The sequence below is a fragment of the Phocoena phocoena genome, chromosome 16 (assembly GCF_963924675.1).
Source record: "Phocoena phocoena chromosome 16, mPhoPho1.1, whole genome shotgun sequence".
Lineage (NCBI taxonomy): Eukaryota > Metazoa > Chordata > Mammalia > Artiodactyla > Phocoenidae > Phocoena > Phocoena phocoena.
In genome coordinates, this window is record NC_089234.1 from 66,470,875 (window position 1) to 66,478,128 (window position 7,254).

At 37.2% G+C, this 7,254-nt stretch overlaps 1 pseudogene; it reads right to left on the reverse strand.

Moving 5' to 3' along the window:
• Nucleotides 1-615: 615 nt before the first annotated feature.
• On the reverse strand, nucleotides 616-1,826 carry LOC136136302 (mesoderm-specific transcript homolog protein-like; annotated as a pseudogene).
• Between the last annotated feature and the right edge of the window lie 5,428 nt (nucleotides 1,827-7,254).

The following is a 7,254-nucleotide window of genomic DNA, read 5'->3' on the forward strand; positions in this document are numbered from 1 at the left end:
AGTGTCCTTGTAAAATACATACATAATACATGTAGGTAAATCATAGTCTTAAAGTATACTTAGAATACTGCATTATTGAAACCAAAGTCTAACAAAATGACTACAGTTAGAAGCAGCTAATGAAATTAAATCCGAAGTTATGACAAGGGAGACTCATCCTCACTTGAAGCTGTGTCACTTAGAGAATTAAAGCCATTCAAGGCGAGGTGAAGGTGGCACCTTTAGATAATTCCAATCAGGGCCAGAAATTAGCATTTCTAAATATTTCAGAAAAGTCCATAGAAGTGTTTCAAAGACTTTTATGCAAAAGAATGTCTGTCTGTCTTTCTGCATCAGTAAGTAGTAGTGCCCATCAGAATTTCCTAATAACACAAAGACAAAGCCAAGTCCATACACTTGATCAGATGTCAAAGGAATGGGAGGTGGACTATTAGGTCACCCTTAGAGCTTCTGCTGGCTTTTTACTAAATGCTGTTCACCAGTGTGAGTCAGGTGGACTTTTGTGAGAGAATAGTGTTTGGTGGCCAGGACCTCTTTTGGGCTTTTCTTGCTAAGTGGAATACACAACAGATAAGGGAATAGGGGAGGTAATACAGGGAAGCTACTCTTTGCAGCTCAGAAGGAGTTAATGAAGCCCATATATGCATTTAAGAAGCCCATGGGATCCTCTAGCTGTCATAGTGGCTAATGTGGTCATCCAGAATTGACACTGTGGACCGCGGCAGTGTTTTCCTGTACAGCTCCAAAAACTCTGGAGAGGGATTCACTGGATCCGGTGGCCCATAGATAAAATGAATGGGAATAGGGCTTCCCTGGTGGTGCAGTGGTTGAGAGTCTGCCTGCCGATGCAGGGGACACGGGTTCGTGCCCCGGTCTGGGAGGATCCCACATACCGCGGAGCAGCTGGGCCTGTGAGCCATGGCCGCTGAGCCTGCGTGTCCGGAGCCTGTGCTCCGCAGTGTGAGAGGCCACAACAGTGAGAGGCCCGCGTACCGCAAGAAAAAAGAAAAAAAAAAAAAAGAATGGGAATAGATACAGAGGCAAGAGCTCCCACCCAGCATCTTCTAAACTTCTTCCTTTGATTGGTGTACTGCAAGAGACTGTCGATAACCAAGTTCCCATCATTGTTGTGTATCCCTGCCCACATGTCCCACAGTTCACTCTCAGAGGGTCGGGTTGTATGGCCCAAAGACCGGGGTGAGACCTCGAGAGAATACAGAGAAGTTCATCAGTTGTGTGAGGATGGGTGACAGCATGCCTCCAGCTTTGAGAAGCTTTTGGAGAAGGAGAGGACAGTGAGTCTCAGGAAATATACCTCCATTTGACAGAGAGAGACTCTTGATGGTAAGCCAACCAGATCGATTCTGCTTGAACCTATAGAGCAGCTCCTGAGCAACGATATCCCCATAGTTGTGAGACAACAGGTTGATCCTATGGTTCTGGAGCCCCAGATGCTGCAAAAGAGCCTCCACGATGCTGGCCTGCTCGAATATGGAATAGTGATGTGGTCTCGGTTTGTCACTGAAGCCAGAGCCTAGGAAATCAAGGGCAATCACTCGATGAAACCTGAGGGTCACACCTTCCCAAAACTTGTACCAGTCATAGCTGGACGTTGGAAAGCCATGTAAAAGCACAACTATCTCTGGACTTCCAACATCCACAGAGTCTTGGTAGAAGATACGCAGTCCCTTGTAGGTAAAAAATTTGCCTGATGACTTCCATGAGTGAAGAGCAGGCGAAAGCCGGGGTGGGGGGGGTGGGATGTGCAGATAGGCCACAAGCAGGGGCACAGCCAACAGCCCCACCTGGACCCACCACTCCCTCATCCTGATTCAGGTAAGACCTGGTCTACAAGACTCCATGTTTGGGGACACGGTTGCGCATGCCTGTTGGAAGATTTTTAATCACAGTTTCCATTTCAGTGCTTGTGATTGGTCGGTTCATATTTTCTATTTCTTCCTGGTTCAGTCTCGGCAGGTTGTGCATTTCTAAGAATTTGTCCATTTCTTCCAGGTTGTCCATTTTATTGGCATAGAGTTGCTTGTAGTAATCTCTCATGATCCTTTGTATTTCTGCAGTGTCAATTGTTACTTCTCCTTTTTCATTTCTAATTCTATTGATTTGAGTCTTCTCCCTTTTTTTCTTGATGAGTCTAGCTAATGGTTTATCAATTTTGTTTATCTTCTCAAAGAACCAGCTTTTAGTTTTATTAATCTTTGCTATCGTTTCCTTCATTTCTTTTTCATTTATTTCTGATCTGATCTTTATTATTTCTTTCCTTCTGTTAACTTTGGGGTTTTTTTGTTCTTCTTTCTCTAATTGCTTTAGGCACAAGGTTAGGTTGTTTATTTGAGATGTTTCCTGTTTCTTAAGGTAGGATTGTATTGTTATAAACTTCCCTCTTAGAACTGCTTTTGCCGAGAGAATTGCATTTTTGCACATATCTGATCCATTTTATTCATGCCCTATTATTAATCTTTCCTGTCTGTCTTCCTGCCTTCCACACATCTGTTGGAGTGCTTATCAATAGGAAAGTACAGGTGAACTAGGTCAAGACTTAGATCCTACCCTCGAGGAGTGCACAGTACAGTGGAGGAGACTGACATATTGACAGGTTATTACAATACAATATAGAACAGTGGGCACCATTAGAGTGTTATGGATGAAGTGCTTCCCTGAGCTATTTATAGACCTCTTAGTATAATCTTGGCACAATCTTGGTAGAATTTTTGTAATTTCTTTATATTGACTGACTCCCTGTTCTATGTTTGTCCTCTCTATGGGTTCCTAAATATACAAATAAATATGCAGAAGACCACAAACAAAATTCTACTAAACATTTATTATTGTATATATTTAAGAAAAATTTTGCTAGGACTGTTGGGTAAATTCATTTGTTTATTTAAATAGTCACTTCATTATTTCTTAGTTTTACACACCATTTGTTCTCAGGTAGGTTATTTTCTCCAGATACTTGTCCAGGAAAGTATCATTTTCCTTCAATTTTTCCTAAGCCCTAAGAGACAAGAAATAGATCTTTAATTCATCTTTAATTCAAATGAATTCATTTAATTCATTTTGAATTAATTAAAAAAATATGTTTCTTTAATAAGAAATAGTCTTTTTGGTGATTTTTTTTTCAGTACTTCACCTAGAAGAGGGCATTTTTAATTGTTTTTATATTTATTTATACCCACAGTTTTCAAAATTACATATTCCCCCTTGCTTCTGCTATCAATTTTGTATGCAAACTAACAGCTGCACAGAATAATTTGTGGCCGTTTTTCCCCAGAACTTACTCTGAGCTTCTTGAAAGAAGAAAAATAACTCATGGTTGTCTGGATTCCTGACTCAATCATGGATTTACAATTTTGTTAAATTAAATGATCAAATTGTCAAATACTACAAAATTTTAGGGAATTAATATTATTGGCCATCTCACTCTTTCCCATCATTTAATATATTCAGAATTTTCATTTTATTTGTAATGAATATCCTTCAGTTTTACAGAATGGTACCATACACATATAGTAGGCCCACAATATTTTAAATATTTACTGTATCCAGAAGAATTACAGCACAGCCATGACTTTTATTAGTGTATGCTGTGATCTTTGATCACTTCATTTGCTTTGAAGTTAAATAATTTTACTCTAGGTAACTATTATAAGTTTTTATTTATGAAAAAGATTCTAGCCTTTCTAAATCACTAGACTTTTTGAGCATACTTTTGGGTATGGAGTTCCTTTTTTTCATTGTATACTCTTTAATATTGAGATATTAGCCCTCTTCAAGGGAATGACACTAAAATATCTAAACCAAAAAAAAAAAAAAAAAGTCCATGAAGATGAAAAAAATGTTGTGAAGAGAAAATCCACTAGTCGAAAATACAAAATTTTGTAAATATAGAAAAGTCATAATAACGAATGAAATTAAATTTACTTGACAATGGTTGTTTTAAAATGTTCATACTGGCAAGAATATGGTCAAACAAATATTCGGCCTGATAGAATGCAAATTGGTACAACCCTTTGTGGGAAACACTTTGATAATATAACTCAAGACTCTTAAATATTCTTGTTCTTGCTGACCTTGTAAACCAATGATCTATCTATTATAAGGACTGTCTAAATTTTGGAAAATAGCTCATTGCATATGGGTTTAAACTGCATGGTTATATCATCAAAAAAAGTTAAATAGAGTAAGCCTTTAAAAAATTAGAGAAGATCAAAAAGTTCAGGAATTTCAAACTTGGCCTCTGTGAGCACAGTTCTTCTCAAAACTGCTTACTCAATGTTTTTAATAAAAGCTGATTCCCTCTCTAGCATTCTCTATTAACTTCCTAGTAACTGAAAGCATGCAAGTCTATGATTACTGGTAGATTTATACCAAATCCCATGGATTAAGGAATTTTTAACCATTAATAATTATATTTATAAAAACCAATTATAAATAAGTGTTATTAATGTTGAATTATTTAAAATCATACATATATGTATATATATTCACCATTAATATGAAATACAAATGTCCCTAAAATAATACACCAATAGGTTAATGGTGGTTATATTTTGGATGTGGAATTATGTGATTATTTTCTTTGCATTTTTATTTCTGAATGAATAAAAATAAAATAAAATGCTAGTGGGACAAGGAAACATGTCTTAGATATAAGCATAAAAAAGCCACGATTCATAGCTAGTGGTGATTTCATCTAACTCTGCAGTGGAGCTTCTGATCAGTGGACTCTTTTTTGCTGATGTCATTTTTAAGAGAGGAGGGCTCTTCCTAATTTTTCTCTGGACAAAAAGTATTAATCAACTAATGTGAGCATACTCCTGGCATATCTTTTAGCAGCTTTGGAATTGCTGATATTCCTCTTTCATTATTGAGTGTTCAGCATTCATTCATGATTCTAATCAACCTGTTTCGACTTATACTACTTATATAACAATTATAATATTTATTCACTTGTTCACGGAAGAAGCAAGGGAAGCTTCTTGCTATACTCCTTGAGAAAGTTGCACACATTCTGCAGTGCCGTTCAAATTATTTGAGAATCAACATCCTGAGATAAAACTGACAAAGCAGTTGGGTTTCCTCCTAATTCAATGATGATGCCTTTAGTAGTCACTTCTCCTTTTTTCTTTGTTACTCATATTTAGTACCTCAACCTAAATGCAGAGCGGAATCACAATTCCCTTTTGTAAGAACTACTTTATTCAGTATTTTATTCAATATTTATATTGTGTTCATTTATTTTAATGTTAATATTCATAGGGGGACTGATGACTGAGCAGGTGAAGCGCAGTTTAGGTTAAATGATCCTTTGTAGTGCTTTGAAGGAAACCGCAGGGTATGACGTTTGTATTGAAGCTCAGCTCCTCTCTGGCAAGCCTCCAGAATCCTGACACGTGTTTTCTGCCCAAAGTTATTCATTCCACAGAAAATATTAACAGAAATTTGCCTGAAAATCTTGGCATACCAATATCTGTAAGGGATGTATAAAATTAAAGCTCAATAAAATTTCAGAAGTAGAATATTTGTGAGGTACAATTGTCAGGGCTGTGAAGTTTTCGCTCTTGCTTGATTCTTCCTTCCTTAGAAAATCGTGGGTTATAAAAGACATTTCCCAGAATCACTGTGCAAAAGTGAAAGAAAATGAGTAATAATAAGAAGTAAAAATAAAAGTCAAATAGTTTGCACCTTTATTCTTTAATCTACATTCATTTCTTCAATTCTTTCTGTGTCCCTTAATAATCTAAAGCCGAATTAAGAGCTTTCTCATAGAACTCCAGTGGTTCTCACTCCTTTATTTCCACAGTTTTTAGTGTTAGTTTCTAACATGGACACAGGAACATAGGATTTGACTGTTCTGGCCTTACCTGGTTACAAGAATAGGCTTGTATCAGAGTGGTCATTCCAGTTCTTCCTTGCAGCCTGGTAAATATAATGACCTGACTTTGGTGGAAGTTCCTTTTGCATCTTTAGTCCCAAATGTCATTCATTTTGTGGTGGCTTTATACATGCCAAGAATCTGGAAAAGATTTGAAACAAATATGCAGACAAAACCAATAAAACAAAACAAATATCAGGATATTAGTATTATAAACTCAAAACAGATAAAATTTTGGCATAAACTAAAGACTAGAAGAGCTCCAGAGGGAATCACTGCCACTATTTCTACAGGGTTAGTCTGTTATGTCATCAAAATACACAGTAAAAGGTGAGACTGGTTCTTCCTCTTGCAAGAAGCTGAGGAAAGGTCAAAAGGGGACTTAAATAAAAAGGTAGGCTTTTGTAAGTGTGTGTACTTTCAAGAGGTATTCACTAAAGATTGCCTGAGTTGGGAGTGGAAGTAGTTGAAGAATCTAGTAGTGTTAATAATTAACACTTGTTAAATGAAGTAGAGAGTCACCTGGATATAAATACAGCAGAAAGAAAAAAAGATTATAGATCTCTTGTTTAAACACAGTTATCATTTTATCTGGCTTGCATAAGTAATTACTTTATTCATATTCCCAGGCAAGTGCTTTATTAATTTGGATTAAAATGAGTTAGAATTACTTGCAAGAAATTCTTTGATATTATTTGGAATGCTAGCATTTGTGACGATTGGAGAATGATTTGATTCCTCTGTTTCATTGGCACATTTTTAGAGATTCCTTAGACTTCGGGTTCATGAGCTATCCGAGGAGAGATTTTCACTACTTTTTCTTTTAAAGCTGAAGAAACTGGGGCACTGGGAATTTCACATACTTTTGGGTAATAAACTGAGGAAGAGGAATAGTATCCAGTTTTCTTCCAAGGTCAAGGTTCTTCTCACTGCACTATGACTTGCAATTACATCACAGCCATTTCGACCTCATAGAGGAGTTGTTTCTTAGCCTTTTGGGGGAGTAAATTTAGAAGATATAAAAGCTATAAATCTGTTTTAGGAGATAAATCTTCTAAACTTCTCTGCGTTATACAATATCCAGATCAATAGCGTATGTCTATCCATACTTTTCCCTTGGCTTTCAAATGCAGCCTGGAATCATTAGCACAGCACCATCTGGCCTGTGGCCTCCAGGATCTGGCTTCACTGTTGTAGCTTACTCTCCTTACCCATCAGAGGCTCTACTCAAACTGAACTCTGGAAACTTTTTTTCTTTTTTTTGCGGTTCGCCGGCCTCTCACTGTTGTGGCCTCTCCCGTTGCGGAGCACAGGCTCCGGACGCGCAGGCTCAGCAGCCATGGCTCACGGGCCCAGCC